Below are 27,863 nucleotides of genomic sequence, written 5' to 3' on the forward strand. Positions count from 1 at the left end.
CTCAGCGGCGGCAGCTCGTGGGCTGGGAGCTCTGCAGCGGGAGAGCCGTGGCTGGGCGGTTATCCCCTGGCAGTCCCCGCTACGGCCGGCTGCTCCTGCTGAGCTGCCCGCGGCTGCCCCCTCCTCGGCTTCCATGCAAATGAGGGAAGAGCCGGGGCTGACGTGCGGGCTGGGGAGGGGGAGGCGGGACACGCCGGGGCTGAGTGGCAGCGCCGAGGAGAGAGGAGGCGGGGGAGCCAGGCGGGTTCAGTGCCTGAGACAAACTAGAGTCTAGAGGAGCTGGTGCTGTCCACGGCGCTGCTGGTGCTGAACCCGGGATCCCGCGCCAGCTCCACTCCTCGCCCGCCCCAAAGGCCATCCCCCACCCACCTAGGAGCAACTTGGCAAAGGAGCTGATCGCCCCTGGAAGAGATTCCCCCGGCTCTGCTGCTCCTGGGCGCCCTGCTAGACCAGTTCCTGGGGATTGCTTCCGAGTTTTACCCGAACTGTTGGCTCTCATTCTCTCCATTGCGTGATCCCAATTTGGGCTTGTGGTGAAAAGAAATATTTCTGTATGCACCATTCTTGCAAAAGGACACAACGTTTTCTCCTGGGGGACTTTTGTGACTGTTAGACCAGGTAAGGAGGAAGCTCTGTTTGAATGGAAATGCATGTCTAATTGTTGGAGAGGGGGACTGGCCAAAAGAAGAAAAAAAGTGCAAAGTTGTGAGCTTGTTAGCTCCTGAGGTCAGTGCAAAGGAAACACTTGGGAAAGATTTCAGCAGCTTTCAGCATCAAAATGGGCTCTGCAAACAAGAGACGAATGCAGAATGGGAAGTTGGGGGTTATTTTTGTTGAGAAGTTTCTATAGCCCTGGTCGTTGGGTTTATCATAAGCAAATAATTCCCAGTTTTAAAGGGGGGGGGGTATTATATTTTTGATGGATTTTAATTAACCTGCATTGAAGAAGATACTCCACATAACTTTCGGGTTTGGGGGCGAGTAAATCTCTAATCCATTTCGCCTGGGGGCGAGTGGTATGTAAGGTCAGGCTGAGAACTAGTGAGCAAAGTAGGAATTAGAGAGGATTTGCAAAAGAAATGCCTGATGTTTGCCCTGGCGTCTGTATGTGTGGCTAAGAAGAGGAGTGATGCCTTAGGGTAGTTGATAAAAATAACAACGAACTTGTGAAATTGAAATCTTTCTGAGGGTCCTCGCCTCTTCCCCAAGGTGGATAGGGATGCTTGTTTGAAAGTTGTGGGTTGGTTGTTCCGGTATTGACTGGTGAATATCAGGCCTTCCTCTGGGCTAGAAGTAGATGTAAATGTGGAGCTCTGATTTAATAGTACAGTATTAGATTGTATTATAGGGCTGCTGCTGTTTGGTAATTGAATGGAACTGGGAAGCGTGGGCAGATGAAATGTCGTTGTTTGAGCAGCGTTTAACCTTTGGCGTGCTTAGCAGAGTGCTCTGCTCCATTTAAGGGTTTGCTATTGAAGATGCGTTGCTTAGTTCTGTAAATTCTCAGCGTCCTGGGTATGCAACGAGAGGAACAGGGATTTGTGTGTGTTGAGAGCTAAACGCTGATTCCAAAATGAATGGACTGGTTTGTAGCCAGTGAGGTGACTGAGCGGAATAAGGAGACAAATTAAATCTCCATCCTGCATTTTGTGACGTTATTTATTACTTTGGCCAACGCAATGGATTGTCCTTAGACTCAAAATCTAAAATTCTTGTGCTGCATCCCGTATTTGTAATGTACAAGTAGCCTTAATAGGTATAAGAATTAGATAACTTTTCTGCTTCTAGAATGAAGCAGATACATGGAGATTATGTGCCACGTTATTACAGCAACATTTTTTCTTTACAATTTATTTAAAGTTGAAGTGTGATTTTAGTGAATATTTATCAGCTACAATATAAGTTAGGCTACTTGGCAGCACTGCAGGCATGGTGAAATGTAAAGTTAAAAGCTGATAAATTCATGCAAAAGTAAATGTTCTAATTACATTTAAGTAGTATTGAACCCTAGTTATTGAGATGCAAGAAATGCCCTTTTCCCCTCACTACTTATAAAGCAGCTCTCCTTTCTTCCTACCTCCAAAGAAAAGGGGCTGGGAGTTTATATACAGCATTCAAATAGACTGTTAACCTTCATGAGCCTACAGTTAGAAAAGGTCTGTATCTCCTTTAACATATGTGAATATTTGTTTATAAATATATTCAGGTTTTTTATAAACTAAAACATGTTAATCCTTGATTTTTGTCCCTGCCTCCTTTTTAGTGTGCAATTTCAGGAAGTTTGCTTTCAAAGACTGATTACATTATTGTTTTGAAAACTATATTTTGAAACATGTTACATGAACAATTCAGTGAAAATTTTAAAAAAATAAAGTACACAACCACATTTTGTAATGTTGATATATACATACAAAGGGCCTGAGCCTTGTTCACTTGAGTAGTCCCTACTCACACATAGGTAGTCATGTTAACATTAGTGTTACTGCTTGCAAGATTAAGGACTCCTCACATGAGAGAGAGTGTGCAGAATTGAACTCTCTGACATCAGTCGTGTTACTAGGGTTAATTATATGATAAATGATGTACTTAGAATTTACAACATGTAAATTCTTTTTGTACCTCTTGTAAACCTTTATATGTGCCTGTGTGGTTTACACTATTCTGCTTTCTTTTAGAGCTATGAATCACAGGTTTAAAAATAACAGATTTTACCTATTGGGCAGAGACTTTCCAAGTAGAAAAATGGTATTGCTATCTTCAAACAGACATTTTAAACATATAATCTAAGAGTAATTCAGACACGGTGGCCCATGAATATTTCTTTTGTTCAGTTTGTGTGATTAGGAAACAGTCATTTTTCATCCTTGCACGCTCTCTCTCTCTATACACACACACACACACACACACACACACACACACACACACATAACAATGGGATTTGTTAGCGCAAAGTTCCAAAAACTCTAAATTACAAAATTATTTCTTGATAGCCCATGAAAACTATACTTACACAGTCAAATCACTGGTATATTGAATTCTCAAACTAACACAGCTTCACACAACATTGTTGCATATTTTAGGTCCTTACCAAAAATCATTATTCAGTCAAACCCTCCCATTTACTAAGGGCCTCAGTGTGAGCCTTGCCAACAGTGACCAAGTATGTGAATGTATTTGCAAATGCATGTACAAGGATTATATCAATTTAAATAAAAAGCCTTCCAGTAGTTCTTAGCATACCTTTGTTTGTGGGCCATGCAGTTATTTTGCTGAGTTAAAAAATGGCAACAAAAAGTTATTGTTCAGGTTTCAAGTGAATGTTGTCTGTGTTACTGTTTGAAAGATTTTCTCAGTTGTGATCTAATTATATTGAACTGCCATTCTGCACTTTTCTTTGTGCTTGTCTAGCCTTTAATATTTCTTTAAAAGATAGATATTTCACCCATCCAGGTTAAGACCCATTAACAAATACAAAAAATCATAAACTTCCATCTGCAATAACCAGTATTCTAAATTTCTATACAAAGTAAAAGATGTACATTTTCCATTAATTTCCCTAGTTTCTACTGACAGCAATGCTACACTTCAAGTCCTGTCATTGTTTCCATGATAACACCCATCCTTAAACTCAAATTCATACCTGAAACACAGGGGGACAACTCCATTATGTTCAGTTGCACTCAGTTGCACCAATTCTGAGTTTAGCCTAAAGGGCTTAAATTAAAGGGTTCACAGCCTAGATGTAAAAATTGGCTTTGAGCAAAAAAATTCAATTTTCAGTTCACAATATTACACCATTATTGACAGATGTTGCAGTGATCTCAGAACAGAACATGATGTAGCTCTCAAAGGGTAACTTATGGGTCATGTCTTAACTTTGATATTTTTATTTTTTTAGATTAAACTAGGCAACCTTTTTTATTTACTATAACTTGTTCCATTATATTATGTAATGCTAAAGCAAAATGGATGGCTTAGTGAATTCATTTGCTCTTCTAATTTGCAGCCATTTCAAAGTGGGGAATTGTCATGATATTCTAGTTTGATGCAATAGGGTTGTTGTTTTTCTTCCTGACAGGCAGAAAAGACAATCCGCTCTCTTGTGTATTTCACTAAAAGGGCCATAAGTTGCAGCTTTCATTAAACACATTATACTGGGTAATAAAGACCAGGTTTCAGAGGTGCAGGGCATCGAGAGCACCCTTTGATTTCAGTGATTGTTGTGGGTGTCCAACAACTCTGAACATTATGCTGAGCAAAGATCTAACTCTGTTGGTAATATCGAACAACTATTAAGGCCAAAGTTACTATCATTGCCCAATCTTCAGGGAAAACAGCCCTTCCCACCACTCCCTGATTTCGCTCTCTGTCCACAGGAAGAATTAGCCCACTCACAATGGTTTTTCATATCTCATCATAATCTAGGGTGACCATATTTCCCAAAGGGAAAATGGGACACTGTCTGGGGCTAGCCTGAACCACCCCAGCCACTTGCCCGTACCCCCCCCCCCCCCCAACCCACCACATGGACCTGGAATTGCTGCATGCCCAAACTCTGCCTGCCTCCTACGCTAGGCTGGGGCTGGCATCGCTGCTCACCCGAGCCCCTGCCTGCCCCCTGCCAGAGCCCTGCTTCCCCCTGCCACCTGGGGCTGGCATCACCACTCACACCCCCCCACACACACACACACACATGTTCCTCCACACCCTACTTTTTTGACAAATTCCCACTTTTGCTAAAAAGTCGGGACGGCCAAGACAGGGCTTAAAAAAGGGACTGTCTCTGCCAAAATGGGAGATATGGTCACCCTACCGTAATCAGACTTTCATCTGTGGCTACTTTGTGGTGTTCACTTTCCAAATTCTATAGCCAGATTTTGTGTTAGTGACACCCTCTCCAATTTCTCCTGCTTGAAGGCACTTCTTGCTGACAGATACTGTAGTTATGAGTTTGCAATAAAAATATCAGCAGTAAAAATGCATTGGATGAAGTAACAGACATGTTATCATTAACTCTGGCCCACCTTTACCTGAACTATAAAGGGTGGGAAATCTGGATAGGGAAAATTCTTCATTGTCCATGTGTGACAGAAGCTGAAGAGCTGTTTCTCATTGACAGCATCTTCCATTCCCCATAATCATCCATGTGAACAGGTGAGTAGATTGGTGTTCTTCAAATCAATCAGTCCTATTGGGACCCAGAAAGGTATGATTCCCAGGTGAGTGGAAGTGACAGTTTGAGTGTACATTGAATTATACATTTATTATTCTGTGTGATATAGAGAGATTTATTTATTTATTTATTTATTTGGCAGCTAATTTTCACTGAGATATTTCCCTTTACTGTTTTAGAAATAAACCATGAAATAAGTATGACTGCTTGATTTAATTAATTACCCTTTTGACACATTTAAAGTGAAATTAATGACATTTTATTTGGAGTGTATCACTAGATTTTCCAAACCATAAGATGCTAAAAGAATATGAAGAGTTAAATCTGAGGACTAGTTGGCAGTACTGTCACTGATCACTTGAAGTAGGTTGAAGTTCAGGGTTTATTTGCATTTGAATTAATTGAGATTGGTGTCCAGCAGAGCTTTATAGAACAGGGTTCAGAAAGACTTTAGTACTTGATGAATACTTGTATATGTTAGAGGGAAGATATTTTCAAGATATTTTTTCTGTCTGATAGTTTTTTGTACTTAAATATGTTTTATCTAAGCAAGCTTTATAGTAACTTTCAAATACTTATACCACCAAGTATGCATTCTTGTGTTAATAAGGGCCAACATTTTCAAACCTGGGTATCTAATATTAAGCTTTTATAAAGGCATGTTTAGGTGTCCAAATAAAAATAGCTTATTTTCAGTGGTGTTGAGCACCTGCATTGACAATTAAATACTATGTATATTTATATCTTTTAATATTAGTCATATGCAATATAGTCTATCACTATAAGAGAGTTTAATAAAGGAGAGAAACTTCTAATTTATTAGTATTGATCATTTGGATTCAAAAAGGCACCACAAAATGCTAGATACTTTCTATAGTGTAACTCTTTTGAAAATACCTACAATTTTGAGGTAATCCGAATCTTCTGGGTCTGATTGTGCTCTCAGTTACACAAAAACAAACCTAGTAACGAGGGAATGCAAAAGTAAACAGGAGGGAAAATTGGTGCTCTTAATTTATAAGGAAATAAACAGGAAATAATTTGCCTTTCAAATATCTTGAGTACTGTATCATGTTTCAAGGTAGAATATTTTATGTTGTATTATATTATAAATTTGATTTAGCACAATGTTGTATAGCCTGGTACAGTGTATCACTTATAGGACTTATTGGGTTTAAATTAACAGTTACTTAGAAAATACTTTTTTGCCATCACAGTGGATAGCTCAGTGGAAAATTCTGCTCAGTGTGAAACATCAGCCAAAAAAGTAAGCAAAATGTTAGGGTGTATAAAGAATGAGAGACAATAATAGATAATGTAATTCCATGCCTTCTTACCTTGAATATTGTGTTCAGTGATGGTCACATTATCTCAGAAAGGCACTAGGAGAGCAGAGATGTGCGAGATTCAGAGATGGGCCACTAAAATATTGAATGTGGGTGTAAACTTCCATAATTGATGAGATTGAAATGATTGGAGAATAGATGAAAAAAAGACAGGACATGATAAAAGAATATAAAATAATGAATGATATAGAGACAGTAGTTCAGGTGAGTTCCAATTACCCTTTCTCATAGTACAAGAACAAAGGGACATTCAGCAAAATTGAATGGAAACAAATGTAAAACCGATTAAAGGATTATTTTTTTGCACAGTACATAATTGATCTTTGGAACTTATTGCCACAAGTTATCACTGAAGCCAAGTGATTATCAGGGTAAAAAATGAAGTAGACACATATAGATAGTGAGAATATCCACAAATACATTATATCGCTTATAAAGTCTTTCATTTTCATGTAAACACTCATCTTCAAGGCATAAACCCACCACTAATTTAGGTTAGGAAGAAATTTCTCCTGTGGATTAGGTATACCTTGATTTTTTCCATGATGGTATTTCTTGTTCCTTCCTCTAAAGTATCCTATATTGACCACTATCAAACATAGGATACTGGATGAGATGAATCTTTGGTCTGATCTAGAATGGCAGTTCTTATGTTTTTTAAGAAAACATGCTTACTTACCTGTTTGCTATATTTTATTATTTAATGATATGTAATTAAAATAAAAGTGCCCTTGCCTTTCCCAAAATCATTCTCAGAAAGCGTTTGTTCAGAAATTGAAATATCTACATGAAAATGCACCAAATGCAAATATGATGTCATTTGAACAATAGCATGTTATTTTTCGATTTCTTTAAGTAATCACATTGGGGAAAAAAAACCCACAAATATTCTGCAGATTTAGTTCATTTTTTTTGGAACAGACAGGCCATATTCTTCTCTTTTCTTTTGTGTGTCTGGGTCTGTGCCACCAATGCCATATGTATGGGCTATACAGTTGAACTTTTAAATTAAAATTTAATACATAAACACAAATACTAAAATCTGCTCTCTTAATGCTGGAGTGCTGAATTCCAGAGAATGTTACTGAGAGTTAAGTATGCACATGAAAAAGAGAATAAACCCTTTAATGATTACCCCTGCCCCAAATATAGGAGTCCCCTCTCTATCACATCAATAAAAGAGTATTTTATGCAAATAATTCCCATATGTACCAGTATGAGAACAGTTCCTTAATACTTATTTTGAGAGAGACCATGTTTTCCTTTCACAAGCAAGGAATTTCTCTTTTAGGTTTGATTTTTTTTTATTGCCTTTTCAACTTCTGTATGCCACAATTTTGTTCTTCTTTCCATTTTCTCAGCAGTGACTATTTTTTTTTCTTTTTCTCTATTCTAAGGTTCTGCTTCAAAACACATCTAAGTCAATAAAATGATTCTCATTGTCCTTCCTGGGCTTTTAATCAGAACCTAAGTGACTATTAATTTTTTTATGAAAGGTCTCAGCCCTGGAGAGTGAAGTCATCAGAACAAGTACCTCATGGGGAAGTGCAGGCTTTCTGAATGTTGTCTCCAGTGGTTTTTCGAGTCTTGACTGGGAGGGATCAGACAGTAACTCAGAGAGTAATATGGTCACTATACATTCACTGTCTAAGCTCTATAGTGTCCACAGAGGTCCAGTGGTTAACTGATCTACCAGAATGGTGGTGCAGCTTGTTCCTCACAATGTGTCCTCAATCTGCTCTGCAGGCTGATACAGAGGTACAGCTCCTGGGAGTATACAGAGAAACAGCAGTCCTTGTGTGCAATTTTGTCTGGCCCTTATTGATGCTATCTAAGGGTAGAGAAAAACTCCTTACCCACTCGTTACACTATGTAAAGGCTAATCATGACATCAACCTTAATGACAAGCCACTGCTGTTGTGGGAAGTATATGGCTTTCAATCACTACTGCCATGGACCAAATTGTGACAAATAATCTGTAAGTGATAGACACTATAACATTACTAATCTCCTAAAACATTTTGTTCCTAAGTAGATATAATATCTGCTCTATAACAATCCATAAGACATTTTTCACCACATTATCATGATGTGAAGGTAGGTAATATTTTCAATTGAACACACTGTATATTTAAGAAGAAAGAACCTCAGCTACTACAATGGAGATCTAAAATATTAATCCTAAAACTGTTGTCTCCAATGCACCTGCTGTGCTTCTCTCACCCATTCATATTCCATTAAATTTCTTGGACCATTCAGAAACAGAGCAGCTATCTAGTGGTTATAAATAAAAGGAAAAATATTCCTATTTTCTATGATTTTGCTTTGAGTAGTTTTTGATCAATAGAAACTTTTATTAAAAGGTATTCTGCATATTAATGTATGGACAGTTTAGTTATTTGTTTGGGACACTAGAAACTGAACAATGTTTTTCCTGAGGTTTAATTTTGGTGTTATGCTAAGTAAAAGCCCTGAAGTGGTGACAGAGTATCAGATGATTTTAGATGGGGTTCTTTGGCTATATTACATTTTTGCCTATTGTCACCTACTAAATTTTGTTCCTTCATACCTAGAGAATTATTGCCACAAACATACTGGAATATCTTGCATTTTCATGTTCTTTTTGCATTCAACAGGGAGGGTAGGATGCACCTGAGGGTTTTCCTCTGAAGCATAAGCAGAATGCTGTAGGCCTCAGAAATTAAATGAAGATGCCCCTGTAGGTCAAGAATCTAAAATATATACTTTACATCTTTTCACCATGATAGTCTCATTAACATTGTACTCCAGGCTCTCAGTTAGTAAATGTTCTCTCCTATAGTTACATTTTTCAGATGGTATGTGTGCATTTGTCTTTGTGTATACTATATGTATTTTCACTCACAAAAATGCTAAAACAATAGTAAAGGTCTTGTTTGGAAATTCAGTATTAAAACTGATACCCTCTCTTCCAGTTATCCAAATATTCCTGGTTATTGCAGTTCATATGATACATTGCAGTATGTATGTTTAAATGTACCCTATTATCCCCAACACATGGATACAAAGACACAAGTTAAAATTTCATATGCAATCTGGAATATCCTTGCTATTGTGAGTTAATCTGTTTTATTCATGTTCATATACCACACTAAGCACCTTCCAGCATTGTGCAAAGGAACATGACTAACATCAAGGATGTGTGTATCCTTCTCCATTCATCTCTCTGGGGAGAGGACAGGGAGCCAAAGTTGCATCCACCACACCTGTATTTGAGTGTTAAAATAGATATTTGTTCATGAAATGAGTATAAATGTTGAAAATAACTTGAAATATTTGAAAGTGCAGCTCTTAATGTGATTTAAATGTGAGTGGGGGACTGTGTCTGCAATTATGTTTCTTTTTAAAGCAGAAAAAGAATAGACTGTACTCCTAGAAGCTCAGAGTTTTTTAAAAAATGCAATTATTTACGTAAGAGATTCTTTTTTTGAAGATTCTGCAGTTTGAATACTTATATGAAGACTAGAAAAAAATCAGCCTGATCTTAATGGCTCAAAAACAAGGTTCACAAAGCTTCAAATTTATCTGAAAGTATAGGGGTTCTGGGTTTCCATTATGATTTTGATCATCAGATTAGTTTCATCAATATTTGGCAGACCTAGACCTCTGCTGTGTGGAGAGACCCACCAGCAGTTCCTTTCCTGGTAAAGCACTCTGTTAACCAGAGTGATCTCAGGGTTTATCTGAATTTTCTTCAGAAGAGGGAGAGAGCAGAGGGAAGACTTCATAACCCCCTGGTCTTGTGGTGCCTTAACTAGTGTCTAGGGGGCACCAATGGCCAGCCCCACGGGAACTGGGTCTTTCAGGGAACAACCAGAGATGGGCCACTGCCCCACAAACCACTGAGTCTTTGGGGGAGCAAGAAACACACCTCCACTTGAAATGACAGTGCAATACAGTCTGACTATTCAGGGACAATTAGTTCCTCAGGTTATTTGTCTGCCTCGCATTCAGATTAAGCCTGTGTGCTAACAATCCATGTGAAATTTTCATTGCTTTTGACAAGTATCTGAGGGATCAGCTCTGTCACAATCTTGTACCTACTCTACCTCAAGCATGTCTTGGCTGGATATAATATCTGTCCCAGGCATCACTTTCCTCGCGCTTGGCACTTTTCATGTCCGCCAACTTCTATGTTGCCATTTTTTCCCATTTTTCCAATGCATTTTTTATCTTCTTGCGAGTCATTTTTTTTCTCAATTCCTCTCTTTGTTGTATGTCAGAGAATATTTGGATACACCCAAACATAAATTTACTATCTCTTCAGTTTATAAAATATGCAAATCATAATGTCTGTGGATATAGAGTACATCAGTTTTAAAATCACAAGTCATAGCATAACTAAACTGAGAAAAAAATTAATTCAAAGATACTCAAACAGCCACATAAAGTCAAACCTCTTCACGTCAACCCCTATTGCAAAAGTCTGAACAGTCAGGCCTGGCAACGTGCAATGAAAATTAACAAACTTAAGCTCCATCAGACCAATGAGGGAAGTGAGCTCAGCAGTTGGAGATTCTCAGCTGAAAATGATGTCTCTTGACAAAAAGCATTCTAATCTGGGAGTTCTTGGAACAGACTTTAAAAAAAAAAAAATCTTCACAGATTTATCTTCAGAATTCTACATTGTTCTATATAGGTCCTGAAACGTCAAGGTAAGTGTTATTGCAGTACACTTCTGGGCTAATTTCTGCTCTCAACGCATATGAACCGCACTAAGTCAGCAAGATGAGACATTTAAACTTATCCTACACTTTGTTCTTAAGTGTCAAAAATAATAATGTTAACATGAATGTGAGGGACAGAGGGCCATGTCCCTCAGTCCATAGAGGGACATATCACCATTTTTCTATTCAGGAGGAAATAGTTAAGCACTGCATGAAGTTATCTAGGGAGGAGGTGGAATCCCTGTTGTTGGAAAATTTTAAAAAACTGGTTAGACCAGTAGTTCTCAACCAGGGGCCTCAAGCAGGTTTCAGGGGGGCCTCCAAGCAGCGCCAGCATTAGACTCCCTGGGGTCTAGGGCAGAAAGCTGAAGCCCCATCACATCAGGCTGAAGCCCGGGTCCCTGAGCCCCGCCACCCAGGGCTGAAGCCAGTGCAATGTAGCTTCATGTGACATGGGGCCCGAGGCAATTGCCCTGCTTGCTACCCCCTAATGCTGGACCTGGCTTTTATTTGCAGAAAACCTGTTATTGTGGCACAGGTGGGCCATGGAGATTTTATAGCATGTTGTGGGGGCCTCAGAAAGAAAAAGTTGAGAACCTTTGGGTTAGACAAATAGTTGTCAGGGATTTTCATAGATTTCAAGGCCAGAAGGTACCATTGTGATTATCTAGTCTGACCTCCTGTATACACAGGCCAGAGAACTTCCCCAAAATCATTTCTAGAATGGATCTTTTTTAAAAAAAATCCAATTTTGATTTAAAAATGGTCAGTGATGGAGAATCCACCACAACCCTTGGAAAATTATTCCAGTGGTTAATTATTCTGACCATTAAAAACTGACGCCTTTTCTCCACTATGAATTTGTTTAGTTTCAACTTCCAGCCATTGGACAGCATTATACTTTTCTCTGCCAGATTGAAGAGCCCATTATTAAATATTTGTTCCCCATGTCAATACTTATAGACTAACCAAGTTATCCCTTATTCTTCTCTCTGTAGACTCAAACAGCTCACTCTATTTAGCTTATTGCTATAAGGCATGTTTTCTAATCCTTTAATCATTCTTGTGGCTCTTCTTTGAACCCTCTCCAATTTATGAACATCTTTCTTGAATTGTAGGCACCAAAACTGGATGCAGTGTTTCATCAGCAGTCACACCAGTGCCAGTTACAATGGAGAATAACCTCTCTACTCCTTCTTGAGTTTCCCCTGTTTATGCATCACACAATCACTATAACTCTTTTGGCCACAGCATCACACTGGAAGCTCATGTTCAGCTGATTATCCACTAGGCTCACCAAATCTTTTCCAGAATCACTGCTTTCCAGGATAGAGCCCTATTCTGTAAATATGGCCTACATTCTTTGTTCTTATACATTTACGTTTAGCTGTATTAAAACAGTGTTTGCTTGAACCCAGTTTACCAAGCAATCTAGATCACTCTGTTTCCGTGACATGTCCTCTTCATTTATTTACCACTTCCACTGTGTCATCTGCAAATTTTATCAGCAATGATTTTGTTTTGTTCCAGGTCATTGAGAACCATGTTAAATATGACAGGGACAAGAACCAATGCCTTAAGTATACCTAATCCTGTTTCAGCACAGGGGATGCTAAGGGATGGACTAGGTGGTTTCTTGAGGTCCCTTCTATATTTCCATTTCTGATATACTTCACCAGAAAAAATCATCTTGACCACTTGATAGCTTTACTCCCAGCAAAGTCAGTGGGTGACTATTATTATAATCCTAAAACAAGAGAGCACAGCTCTAGACCTTGAAAGGAAGGAAATATGGTTGAATTATGTTGCGAAATACCAATTTGACATACTTCTCCCTCCTCACAACTTGCTAGAAAATGCACAGATTCCAGAGCAGTCTCCAATTTCTAAACTAAATTAAAATGTTGACATTACTTGTCACATTGCTCATTCCACGTTTCCAATGGAAATTTTGAAACAAAACAATGATCCTGTTTTCCTTTTACACTAATATTAAAGTGATGTAGTTTGTGAGGAGGTATGTACCCAACACAGATAAGGAAAGGATTAACTGCAGCTGGAGAGCTCAATTAAGGCACCTGGTTGTACCTGGAGGGTGGGTCAGGCACAGTTAAAGATGGATCTCAGCTGAGTGGTTATAAAAAAAGGAAGGGAAGGAACTGAATTGTGCAATCCTTCTTTTGGAATTAAATGGCGTGACTGGCAAGGTCAAGGAGGAAGCCCAGGAAAAGATTTGTCCCTGGGATCTTCTGAGAAGAGAAGTGTGACAAGAGGCCAGGAGAAACATGAAGCAAGCTTGCTTACTTGTAGATATTCAACTGAGGAAGAGAGCAAAGGAAACTTAAAAGGGAGGAAAGGAGGAGGGCAAATGTTGGTTTATGTTTATACTTCATTTGGAATATGTTGGGGGAACTCAAGGGGGGAGCCTTGTGAGACCCACCCTTGAAAATAGGATGAACCTAGAGAATCTGTGAGAGAGGCTTTGCTGATAGCCTGAGGTAGGAAGAAACCCAGAAGGGTAGCAGGGGGTGGGTCTGAATAGACAGACCTTGTGTCGTCATTAACTGGTGCCTGGGCTGGAACTCAGAGGGGTGGGAGGGCCTGGGTTCCTCTACCAACTACTGGGGAAGGTGGCATAAAGTGCTCTTTTATATACTCAGATGAGGACATTTGAAAACCCTGAGATGGGAGAGGACAAGAACCACAGGGACCAGAGTTGGAGCTGAAGACCTTTAATAAGGATACTGGAATTTTGTTACCCTGGAGGGAGTGGGACTAATCATGACCTGGCTAGAGGGCTGAGTCACAAGAAGAGGCAAACTCTCTCATGGCTGGAGTGGTTGGTTGTCAGTAGGGGACACTAGATGAGAGCTGGCTATGTCACACCCAGCTATGACGGGGGCATGCCAGTGGTGAGACCACTCTTACACATAACTCTATTGACATTAGTAGGATCCTTCCAGATGTACATCAGTTAGAGAGAGGAGAATCAGGCCCAGCATATTTCCATTGCAGATGTAACTACTTAAGGGATATTATAGTAATTGGAACAATAAACATCACCATTTAAAATGTTATTTCCTCAGTTTCCATGTATGCTATTAGCTTTTGGGTGTTTGCATGAAATATTATCAAATCCAAGCCAGTGTTTTACTACAACAATGGAAGCATATTCATGGTGATGGATATGTGATATCAAGAAAAACTTCTACATTAATTTGACTTGTGTAAAGATAGCTGTGGCCAGCAATGATAAACATTGTTTTTTCTGTATCTGAACAAAATCTCCCAAAGTGGAATAATGTATGCATTACAGATGCTGTCTGCATCTTCAGTGCTAAATTAATGATTTGCTAGTGTTCTGCTCTCCTCCAGAAAGCATGTGTAAAGGGGTAGTGGGATGCTGAGGAAATATTATGTATAACTCTATCACAGTCTCTTCTTCCTGCATCTCAGATTAAATCTGGACATGTCTAAATGATGAGTTAATGTGCAGCAAGTTGGCATGTATGTCTACTGTGCTCCAGTGTGCTCCACGCTAACTGTCCATGTGGATCTTGGGCAGATATTAAAAGTTGCCTAGTGTGCTTTGTGTTCTTCATTGTGCACTAGGGAGCATCAGCAGGGTCCATGTGGACACTGAAGAACAATAGATTCACACTCCAGCTTGCTTCACACTAATTCATTGTTTAGAGAAGCTCTCTTTTCTGAAGCACAGGCCAGAGTTGTGTCTATTTCCAGACTTCTCAGAAAGTATTAGAGATAAACCTCAGGGTTATCGTATGTAATACCCTGAGGAGTCGGTGGTAATAGTCCTCAGTCAACTTCAAAGAAGTAACTATACAGTTTCTTTGTAGACAAACATTTAGTGAATACAGAAAACATTGTAAATAGTACATGGAATACTATAAATAACTTTTAAACAAAAGCTATCAAATAGTAAATCTACTGGTGTTCCTCATATAGACTTCCCTTCTCCTCCCACCCCCCACTTTTTTTTTTTCGCTTTTACATATTTAAATGCAATGTTTCAACTTAACATTTACACTTCTGTACTTTAACACATACCAACGAACTCACTTCCCTCTGATCTTTTTATAGAGATGATTTATTAGTCTCTGTAATGTGACTGTAATATGCAGTGTGTGTTACCTGGACTCTTCAGAACTTGGGAAGAGTGGCAGCAATTCAGTCCTTTCAAATACTTCAGAATCCTGACAGCAAACTATCTGGGAATCAGTACAGCTAGCAGCATTTGAGCCCTTGGGCTGATAGTTGACTGGTCTCCTCAGTTGCTGGTAAAACAGAAATCTGTAGTCTACATCCAGAGTGGTACAGGTAGTGGGATCAGCATATAACACATCCATTCCCTGAGTTTCTATAAAGGTTTCACTATATAGGGCACTATCTTTTTTTTCCCCATAAACTCGGGTCATTCAGGTAAGAATTTACAAACCTTCACCTTCCTCAGCTTAGCCCCTGAGAGAGTCCCACTTAGTTAATAGCTGTGTAGCTTCTAGGAGTAATAAATGCTCCCCTACCAGCTCTCCCTCTAGGTCCATATACCGGGGTGGACCAAACATGTTAATGGAAAGCTTCCCTAATAAGTAAAGCTGGAATAGTACTGACCTGTGTCCAGAGTGCTTCTGGTATTGGAACCCACCCTCGCAGCAGACACATACCTCATCCTACCCGCATATTTATACCCTTTCCTTTCTCTCTCCAACCCCTATATGCTGACTGGCTCAGCTCTCAGGTTAGTGAATAGGGTCTGACCTACCAGGTGGTTCATCCACAACAAAAAATACCTATATAGCTACAAGAACAACTAGGGAGCATGTTTAGTTAACCACCACATCCTATTTCTGGATGTTTCTGTGCCCTTCCAGCTGAGTTGACCTGCAAAGCATTCTGCAAGTTTATAAAGACAAAGAATATTCCAGCTGAAATCCTTATGTCCTCTCCACTGCTTATCTCCCTTTCTTTGGGCCAAACAAAATCAAATGCTTGACCATGTGAGTTACACATGCATCTCCGGAAACAAATCTTCCATATTAACGTAGGGAGGCTTGGCAAGCATAGACATAAACACAGAAATTATAGAGCCACTGTTAGTGCAAGAAAAACATGCAGATGATCCTTGTTTAAGAAAAAGTATACATTTCAGTGTCACCTGTTGTTAACTGAGAACTGCAAATAATTCTTGCTAAGTACCTAATGGGGAAAAAAGAATTTTATTTCTGCTATTTAGCTTCATTATTTATTTAATGTCTTAATATTTTATAAATATGATTGTATATTAGACTTTCTATTTAAGCTAATTTTTTGGATAAATGTAGTAATGTTAAAAATAATCATCAGCTTCCAAAGCAATATTAAGACTTTGCTAACATTCTACAAATACTGATGAAACCAAAAATCTGGCAAATTAGTGGCCAGCTAATGGAAAAAATTAAAATTAACTGGGACAAATATGTATGGAACACATAAAGACCATATCAAAGCCACATAAAATGAAATAGAAGGATGGGAGAAAAGCAGCCAGGTATACTTAACCAAATATTACAAAATATACAAAAGTAAATACAAACCTGCTATAAATCATGACCCAAAAAACTTGAGAAACATGAAAGTTGTCACAAAATAATCATGGCTGGAAGTAAAACTTAGGACAAAATTCTACAAAATGATTGAAGAAACATCTCATAAAATTGACAAAGATTAAAGAAGAAACAAATCAAGGACTTTTTTTGTTTAAAAGGAATGCAAACCACTGAGCTAGAAAGTCTGTGGAAAGAATCTGTCTGAATTACAACCTATAGTTCCTTCTTCGGAATTCAGGGAAGTCCTACAGAGGAAAGTTACACATTTCTTTTATGCTATGGAATCCAGAGACAAGTTTACAGCCACAAGAAACTGTGACAAGTGCTTATGTAGACAGCTTGGTTAATCAATCAATTCAGAAACCAGTCAACTTTGAAGTAAAATAATCTTTTGAAGCTTATTATGCTCATTTTGAGATAATAGGGCAAATGAACCAATGGACCAGAGAACAAAAAGTTATATTTCTTGCTCCCAGTCTAAAGGGATATACCCTTATTATGGTAAGATATTTATCAGAAAAAGACAAGAACAAGTTTCAAACTACATTAACCCATGATTTGGAAGTTGGATGCCAGACGACATTGGCCAGAATCATTCAAGAACTGTATTAGACTGGCTGACATAAAGACTCTTTACCAGAACTGCCTGATGATATTGAGAAATTAGGGCACAGAACTATCCAAATAACCTGAAGAGCTACAAGATGTCTTAAACCATGACCAATATAAATACAGTTTTCTTGTAATTAACCGGAAACTGAAGGTAAAAGCATTTTAATGTAATTTTGTAAAAGAAACTTTGGACTATGCTCTGGAAGTATAAACTTACTATCTAGCAAATCTTTCAAAAAGAATGAATGGAGGACATAATGGTTGACAGTAATTCAAAATCTAACAAATGAGACTTCACCAGATAGACATAAAAGTCATTTAAACTAAGTGTTAGCATTAGGATAGCTGTGGCCTCCTATGCACCCTCCCTTGGCGTGACTCTGACATGCACAGTACAATAGGATGGGCTAGAAGGATGTCATGTAGTGCTGGCTGGTGCTAGCTCTGGTTCCCCCATACAGGGGAAATATTTAGATGCCCTCCTAGGACAAGTTTTCAGACGTTTTGTGCCACTAGAGAGGCACAAAAGGACTAGAACATGGGCCAGCATCTGATGCATATCCTCAAGGATGATGATTAAAGAAAACAGAATTCTGATTTGAGAGACAGCCAGGTTCTTTCAATTGTAGTCCTGATAAATATTGCATACTATTTTTTTCCCTTGAAAACTGAGGAATAAGGTCATTGTGTTGCACATATTTTTAACTAGAGGTAATTTTGTTGCTCAGTAAAGAACACTTGCCACCATTGAAAATGGTGAGTGTTCTACATCCCTTAACATTAAGAATTAATCTTCCTTGATCTCCTCTTTCAACTTACTACAAGAGTTAGCATTTGGAGGTTGATGCGTGAAATTAAACTACAGTAGTGAGGATTAAGAAATACTGATTTATACTCTTCAAGAATGGCTGGGCATGCCAAAGACAGTTGTATTGCATTTCATGGATACCAGTAGTATGTTCTGTGCATGGAGGTCAATTTCTTTGTGTATAATGAATCTGGCAATATCATTGGGATTTATAATCTGCCCACAGTAAGGAGCAAAATGTCCAAATCAAAACATATCTGTTTCAGCAACACTGTCCAGAAAAGTTTCTCAGGCCCAGGATAGAATATATGCTTAAAACATAGGAGTGTGAGAGTGTGACCTAACCCAGTAGTCATATATATAAAACCATTGCCAATTCCAGTAGTTTTTTAATTATTTACATATATTACCACTGGAATTTCATACTAAACTATTAAAACTCTTTTGAATAAAATAAAATTAGTTTGAACATAATAGTACATTGCATGCTATGAAGTTCCTGATTATAATAGATGGGATTCTGAGGAGACAGTAAATAAATTCTTATATCATCAATGGCCTTGCAATAAAAACGCTGAAATGAGATATTAGTGCAATAAAATGCAAATGTTATGTATTGGTAGACCAGATGTCTATCGATAGTAGAATTTATATGCTAGAGACAACTCCTACAATTATCATATATATGTTTCATTGAACATGGTAGTCTGTGGGTTAGAATGTTTGCTTCTTTTTTTGTTGTTCTTCAAATGCTTGTTAATATATAATTCACTTTATATTCCACACAATTCTATTTAATCTTCACCAAACTGTCCAAGTGAAGCAGCGAGGCTAACAGGTATGATGGATCCACTTCTAACTGGGGCCAAAGATGTCTCTTCAAACTGTTCCCAAAGACTGAAGCTCTGACAGGTTCTGGAAGCTTCCTCAATTGACAGATCTAAGAAAGATGTTGAATACATTACATTACATTACCCTAGCAACTCAAGCGTCTTTCGTGACTGACAGAACAAGTGCAATTTTCTGCACTTATTTCTGACTATGGTGTATTTGGACTCATCAAGAATGTTGACCTTGATAGCTTTAAAGTAGAACCAAAGCTAGCTCCCTCCAAAGCAGAGAGGAAAAAACCCAAAGCAAATGTAAGAGGGAAGACACAAATATCTTCTACAACTGTATATTTACCTTAACCATAGAACATGGTCAATTATTTTGTATTATTTAAGGACCTGTTATGATTTTATAGAATATTCTTTTAGAAACTTAAGATTTGTTTTCATTATTTTTTTTTACTGTGTTACTGGAGAACGAGAAGGAAGATCTTTTTTTCTCCATTCTTTCTCTGTGCACCAGCACCATCAATGATATCAGCACAGTTCTAGAAACAGGGTGAAATCAAGTTTTGCCATTGATTTTTAGCTTCGATAGGACTTCATCCATAGTCTAAGAATTAGTCTGAGACAGTCAATGGGGAAAATATAATTTGGGTCCAGTCATGACAGTTGCTGAATGCTCTTAACTCCCATGGTAGTCAATGACTCTGAACGGTGCTCACAATCTCATGGTACACACAGCTTGCTCCAAAATCTGGAGATCTTTCTATGGACTTCAGCGGCTTTGGCACAGACCCACTGCCTGACTAATTTCTAGTTGAAGTGCAGAATCTGGAATTTCCCTAGAGTGTCAAAGATTAAATGGGATGGTAAAATAATCACTGCATACTATCTAAGGCTGGACAATCTCATATCCTTTAATCTGTTATCTTAACCGATTGCACAAACATCCATTAACTTTAGTGGGCACTGTTCTTGCTACAGGATAAGCAAGAATAAGTTTACCAGTGAGAATAATAATTAACAACAATTAATTGTTAGAATAAGCCTAACAGTGAGTTGATATAGTAGCAACTGCTGTTTTTTCTTATTATTTTTGTTGTTCAGACATTGTTTTTTGTTTTGTTTTTCTGGCTATGGAAAATACTATCAATATCTTTTAAAAGAGTGCGTTTTTAAAATTATGTCAAGGTTATATTGAAAGATTACATGACAAAAATCTCTCCCATTGTGCACAGACAATGTAGAAAGTACCATGCTGAGAAGTTAAACCCTTCACATTAGAAGAAACATACACCTGTACTTTTTCAAACCAGTTCTGCACCTCTCTTTATAATTGTCCTAAACCTGTGCAATGAAAAATATAAAAATACTTGCCAAAATATTAAAATTATTGAAAACATAGAACACAGTGTTTATATGAGTTTTAAGATGACAGACATAATACTCATGTTTTCATAATATACAGCAGTTGTAATTCCCACCAGTTCGGCAGCTGACATGATCATGTACATGAATCCCCTAGGATATTAAGGAAGCAGTAATAACAAGCCCAGTTAACAAGAGACGAAAGGGACTGCTTAGCTGACTATACATGTTCCGTATACTAGCACTGAGTACAAATAGCAATGCTGGTAAACACAGCAGTTCCATGAGACTGAGCTTTGAAGCTTTATGGGAAAATGAGATCAAAAGGCACAACTCAATTCTATTAAAAAGGCTCCTTTGAGGCCTGTGAAGGATAATACCTTTATCATGTTTCTTTCCCTATAGCATTCAAGAGAGACTCTGAGATTACAATCTCAAGGATGTAATGAGAAGGGGTTAAGTTTGCAGTGTTTACTATTTCATTATATGCCATTTAGATCTGTGTCACAGGAACTAAGGAGTCTGGTATTATTATGGGTATTTCTAATTTTATTTATTGCAAAAAAAGTTAATATTCAAGTTAAAAATTAATTGCAAATAATTTACTAAGGCTTCTCTTTTTTCTCTCACAGCCTAATATTCCAATAATCTTATTCATGTTGGGTAATACCCTATTCTGGTAATTCCTGACTTCCATTGATTCTACTGGGACTTCTCAGAATAAGGTACTATCTAGCATGCATAAGGAAATGTCCCCAAATCTACTTATTTAATATTTTTCCCCTAAGAGATTTTCTTTTCTTTTTTAAGATTTATACGTTGAATATGAACAATTCAATCCATTATTCTATATTAGGAAATTTAATTGTGTTCGTTAGTTGTGATTAGTCATAGAAGGACATTGTTTCTATTCTTTGAGAGAAAGAGACGTATAAGGACAACTTGAAGAAGCCACTGGGAATAAGAATCTTTCAGAGAATGAGCAGTTTAGGGAGAAGCAGCAGATAAATCAGCATTGTAGACATTTATAAAATGTTCAAACTTTTCTGGGCATTATTTCTAGAAAATTTGGCTACTCCAACAATTATTGGTTCAGGTGATTGTTCACTGCCATGACTCCTTGGGACTGTGGCAGATAGACAGAAGACTGCTCTAGTTTATGCTATTTGTAGAGCCCCAAGATTTCAGTCACTTAATGGTAATCCGTGGCCACAACTACATCTCTTGATCTGTGGTTCATGCACCTCAGGATCTGGCTCCAAATATGTAAAACTATACATAAAATCCATATAGTGGATTTCATTGTTCAACTCTACCACTAAGGGTAAATATGACTGGTTCGTAGCAGCAGTTCTAGACACTCTTAACAAAGTTTATTTTTGAACAATCTATAATTTACATAACTGAACATTCTCCATCATTCCTATAAAAGTAAACTTGTTTGCACATGCCATCATGCTATGAAAAAAGGAGTGTGTATAGCAAAACCATATTTAGGAAAGGGTAACAAGTATACTCTTCACCGACAGGAATTTATTTGCATCAGCATATACAATGATATGTTCAAATCATAGGCAATGAAGCATAGTTCATATTTACCACTGTAGCTGTATTATAACCCTATTAATAACACAAAATATGATGATTGAACTCATAACCTATGCCTGGTCCATAGTAAATTATTAATTATTCTCTTTTCCAGATTAGCAATTTGAGTAAAACAACTGTCAGATCCTGAAAGTGTATAGAAACATCCTTGATATTTTTTAATATAACCTTTCTGATAGGGTCAAATGAGGTATCAGTGTAATATCTGATATGTTCTCTGTCTTGGAGATGGTCTCTTGCCTCAACAGGAGAAGGAATTAAATAGGCCAACCAGTATTTAAATTCCATTATTACTTTTTGTAAATGTTTTGTTGATTAACATCAATGTCTTTGGATAGGACAGTAATATTTTCAAATGAATTATATGAAGGTTTCTAATGACAATATCCTGGCTAGTTGCCCTCAAGTAATACAGCATAACAGTAAAATATGTGAAAAATTTCCTGTAGTAGTTTCTTTGAAACTGGAAAACTTAATAATTAAGGTATAAATACATTCATATTCAAAAAAGGATATTCCCCTCTTTAGATATGGATTCTTTCTTATAATTTAAGATGTGTTTCAAAAGTCAATGAACTTTCATTAATTTAGAACTTTGATATATCCAACTATACATATATAGGTTCAGCTTTTTAATGTAACTGATTGGTAAGGGTTGTCCAAAACATATAATTTTATTTTTCTTATCTGATATATTTCTTAATACATCAGGGTGCTTAAAAGTATTGTTTAGCATATGCCTAATATATGGGGTCATATGCAATGATTGTGACAAAATTAATCATGATGTCAAAGCTTGCAGTCAAAAAGAAAGTACCATATCTAGGAAAGAAGCAGACACTCAAAGGATGATATTTTGCATGTATATGCCATTAATATAGGCAAAATAGCCAAAATAAATGGTTTATGAAGCTCAGACTAACACCAGATGCAAAGGCAAGGCAGTAACACAGAAACAAACAAGAAATGGAATGCCAAATAGACAGTGAGACATCAGTAAATATGCTAAGCTACGAAGATTTCTCTCAGCATTATTCAAGAGAAGGAAGTGAAATTACAACCAAAGTCAAATTAAAAATTATACCAATGAATGATCATAAATCTACTAGGAAAATGTAAATTATGAGCAGTATACCAAGGAAACCTACACAGGCTGAAATTTCAGGTAGTACACAGAAGCCACTTTTTTCAGCTAAAACAAATGAATACATGAACCTAGTGACATTAAGCCTGTGACACATGATTCGTACAATAGACACACAGGAAGAACAAAAAAACAAAGAACTGTGGCATCCCTGCAGAAAAGCTGAGAAAAGATTACCAAGATAATTTTGAAGAACTGAGATGTCCTCCAGGAATGTTATAGCTGGAAATAGATGAAATGATTCAGCCAGTATAGTCCCTGAGCTTTATAAACCATTCATTTTGGCCATTTTAGCCTGTATTAATGTCAAATTTCAGCTTGTATAGGTTTCCTTGGTGTTCTGTTCTTCATTTACTTTTTCCTAATGGTGCCCATTGCATTAAGAGGAAAAAATATTGGGAGCAATGAAGTAAATAGCAATGATTCCTTCTTATTCTAGGTTGGATAAGCGGCATGATATCTATTGAGAAGCTGGGCAAATTGTGCATTTGCATAGACCCAAGCAAATACAAAGCAACTAAAAAACCTCATTATCAAATGCTTACAACTGAAGAAATATTACCTGCTTCACAAAACACAAACTATTCTCAGTATTTGATGTCAAAGGCAGATGTTGGCAAATGCTACAGAGTAAGGAAAGCAGCTAGCTCATCGCATTTTGGATTCCACAGGTAGGTAGGGATGTTGAGAATGTGATTTTGGGATCAGAGATGCAGTGGAAGAATATCAACATTACCAGCACGATATGCTGACAGGACTCACAGGTATGATGGTCATAGCTGACGACATTCTGATGAATGGATGCAAAGACAACATGGTGGAAGTTGTGACAGATCACAAGTACAATCTCATGTGTCTGCCAGAAAGAGCCTGGTAAATAAATCTAAAATTGAATAAAAACAAGATTAAATTGGTATTGACTATAATACCATAGATGGGACAAATGCTGACCTCTGAAAGGCTGTAACCTGACCCTGAAAAGGTAAAAGGAATACAACAGATGCCTACAACTAAAGATATTAAATCAGTTCAGAAACTATCTGACAAAATATTTTCCAAACCTGTCAGATGTGTATGAACCCCTAAGGTGACAATTGGACAAAGGTGCAGAATGGACATGGTTACCTCAATCTGATGTACCCATGTTGTGTATCAAGGAGCTGGTGACCAACTATCCTAACTTGAAATACTACAACATGAGTGATGAACAATCATACAACATAATACCAGTAAGATAGGGCTTGGAGCATCACTAAAGCTGTGATTGCCTCACAGAGGTTGCGGAAGTCATGAATTCTTTGACTTTCCACAGCCTCCGTGACTTCCGCTGCAGCTGGTGTGGATGACTCTGCTGGAGTGACCCAGGTCCAGATGCTTAGGCGGTTCCCAGGGCCATCTACACCGGCAGCTGCTCGGGAGGCCCCGGGTAGCTGGCTTTGGGGACCGCCCAAACAGTGGCTGGTCCCGCGGACCACCCAAGCAGTGGTCCTAGGGCCAGCACCGGGGAGTGCCCCAGCAGTGGTCTCGGGTGATCCCTGGGGCCAGCCACACCAGCCGCTGCTCAGGCAGTCCTGGGCATCTGGCTCCAGGGACTGCCAAAGCAGCGGCAGGTGCAGCTGGCTCCAGGGAGTGCCTAAGCAGCGGTCCTGGTGATCACCCAAGCAGCAGCAGTCCTGGGGGAGGCTAGATCAGTGGCCTCAGGGGTGCATGGAGGCTGCCTGGAGAGTGGTCCCTGGGGAGCAGCGGCCAGGGGTAGTCAACCCCCTGCACTGGAGCAGGGGCCCCTGGCACAGCAGGGCTTCAGAAGTAGAGATTTAGTCGAGTATTTTTGGTAAAAGTCATGGACAGATCATGGATTTTTATTTATTGCCTGTGACCTGTCCATGACTTTTCCCAAAAATACTTGTAACTAAATCTTAGCCTTAAGCATCACTGCTACAAAAGTAGTCTTCATAAAAAGGTCACTACTGTCAATGGAATAAAAATATGCTGAGAGTGAACAGGCATGTCTTCCACAGTGTGAGACAGACAAGGTGGTTGAGGTAATATCTTTTATCGGACCAACTTTTGCTGGTGAGAGACAAGCTTTTGAGCTACACTGAGCTCTTGATCTGGTCCGGGAGAGGGACTCAGAGTGTCACCACTCTCCAATATCCTGGGACGGACATGGTTACAACAACACTGCATAGTTTTCATATGTGAAAAATTCAACAAGTAAGTTCAAGAGTGGGAAATTATTCAATAGAAAGTGACTGTAAATCAGAAAGCAACAGTTTTTTAAAAACAACAGCTAGTGGTCCCAAAACAACTTCAGTGCATGCTGCTGAAACACAAGTGCTGAAACTTAGCTGTACATTATAAGAAAGGGACAGACATGAGCATAACTGACTTCTTATCCAGAGCAGTCTTGCAGCATGAAAGTAAGGCAGCTGGACAGGAATATGATACCCACAACCTGGTAGAAATATAGAAAATACGGAAAGACACACAAAAAAAAAATCAGCTAAACCAATTATTTGTCAGTTTCAAGGCAGCAGCTAGAAAGAATCTGAGAACAAACTATACAAGCTATATATTTCATCATTCTGTCAGTATGGCCAAGCACCAGTGGAGAAGCCTTGCCTTCCAAGAATACTGAAACTATCTTGAGAATCTGAGCATCAAAGATAGCTTCATATATAAAGGCAGTCAAATCATAAAGTCCAGACTATTGAGAACAAATTCTCTCAAGAATACATCAGAGCCGCTATGGAATGGAAGCATTTATCTCGAAAGCCAGAGATACGGTAAACTGGTCAAATATCACCCCGGATAGCTGAAACCTGGGGAGCAGTTGTGATACACAAGGGGGAAATGCAGGCCAAGCAGCAGAAAGCTGCAATGAAAATGGACGGCATCCCTATCAGACCTTGGAGCAAAGTAGGAACAGACCTTTTCACTGCAAACTACACTCAAAAACTACCTCATTATTGCAGGCTACTATTCAGACTTCTGGGAACTAGACCAACTGTCAGACACTACGGCAGTGACCATCATAGACAAAGCAATGAAGCATTTCATCACGCATAGTATCCCAAACTGTGCAGTTTCAGATAAAGAACCCTTAAAGTGAGTTTGTGCAGTTTATCTGGGCACGGGAATTCAGTCATATCACATCATCACCATACCAGAGACAGTCATATGGTAAAGCCAAACTGGTAGCTTAAAATTTCTAAGGCTCTATTAAAGAAAGCTGTAAGAAAACAACACAAATATATGGCTGGCCATCTTTGAATGGAGAAATACTCCCACCCAAGGCATTAATAGCAGCCCAGAACAATACTTGATGTTATGCTGCGTGTGTACCTATGTGCCCATAGCCCCAGCATACTGGCAGTGGTGGAAGAAGTAATAGATAAAAAGGAAGAAAGACAAGCAAAGGCCAAAATCTACTACATCCGACAAACAAAAAACCTCCCAGAGCTACAAATGGGAGATCCTATCAGGATCAAACTATTTTCTCAGGATAAATCATGCACTTGGAAGCAAGCTATATGTATTGAGCAGATTCATCCTTCTTATAAGATACGTAACAGTGAATGGGTGTGTATTCAAAATTACAAATGCATTCACCCACAAGAACACAGGAAAAAAACCAAGAATGTGAAAGAAGATAAAATGTGCATTTTGCTGAGACTTGATCAGCAGGACAAAGAAGGAACAGACTCTCAAAAATACCCCATCAGCAGAACCAAGTGCAAGGTAGTCTCCCATTGCCATAAGAGAGACTCACATTCTCTCCAACATCAAACCACCTGCAAGGTTTATACAAGACTCTGGACAATACTAATACATTAAAGAACAATCCTCTCAAACTCAGAGGAAAATACCATAGTTGCCAAGCAAGTAAGGCCTTGATTAGCTTAAAAAAAAAGTTGGTGCTATGTTCTATATGTATGATGCTGTGACCTTTTATGTAGTATAATAGACTGTTAAGTTTGTAAGTACATTATGGTATTTGGGGTTAATTTTGTTATTTCAAATAAATGTGACAAAAAGTAGGTTAGGATAAATAGGTGCTATAGCATGATTGCATGTAGGAACTTAAAGAACTCTACTTTCAGGAAGTGCTTGATGAGAAAGAAAAGCTTATGTGAGGGAAAGAATAAAACCTGAATATTGCACTAGTTTGCTCTATTTCTTTTTATGCTAGAACATGGAAAAATAATTCTGTTCTGTCATTGTGATATTTACAATGGTACAGTAATTTCAGTTGATATGTGCTGAATGGTAGAGTACCCCAATCTCTTGTTGCGTAGAATTCTATTGTTTCATGCTTTAACTATAAACCAGGTATCTGTGTGTGTACTTTGCCAAATTATGAGAGGCACTGAGCACATACAACTCCTATTTAAGTCCCACGGATTGTAAGTGCTCAGCACCTCTTAGGAATTATTTCACTGTTTAGAGGAAGTTTTACTGAAATTATAATTACTGAGGTGATAGTCAAACTTCAAAATATTTGCAGGTTCAGTTCATATAATCTTAGCCAGCTCAAAAGTTCAGATACTTATAGGATTGTTATCCAAATTATCCTGACCTCTTGGGCCTTGGATATACTTCAAAGGTAAAATACATTAATTATAAAATAATATTGGGCAATAAGAATCCATCAGCAGCTGC

General features: G+C 38.2%; 1 protein-coding gene across 2 annotated transcripts in view; it reads left to right on the top strand.

Annotated features, from left to right (window-relative positions):
• The first annotated feature begins 269 nt into the window (after positions 1-269).
• The window catches only part of FSTL5 (follistatin like 5), a 561,350-nt gene continuing 533,756 nt past the window's right edge, over positions 270-27,863 (top strand). For both annotated transcript variants that reach the window (XM_054031073.1, XM_054031074.1), the window contains exon 1: positions 270-618. The gene's annotated coding sequence lies outside the window, so the exon portion shown is untranslated. The remainder of the gene's footprint in view (positions 619-27,863) is intronic.

The sequence above is a fragment of the Malaclemys terrapin genome, chromosome 5 (assembly GCF_027887155.1).
Source record: "Malaclemys terrapin pileata isolate rMalTer1 chromosome 5, rMalTer1.hap1, whole genome shotgun sequence".
In the NCBI taxonomy this organism is placed as follows: domain Eukaryota; kingdom Metazoa; phylum Chordata; order Testudines; family Emydidae; genus Malaclemys; species Malaclemys terrapin.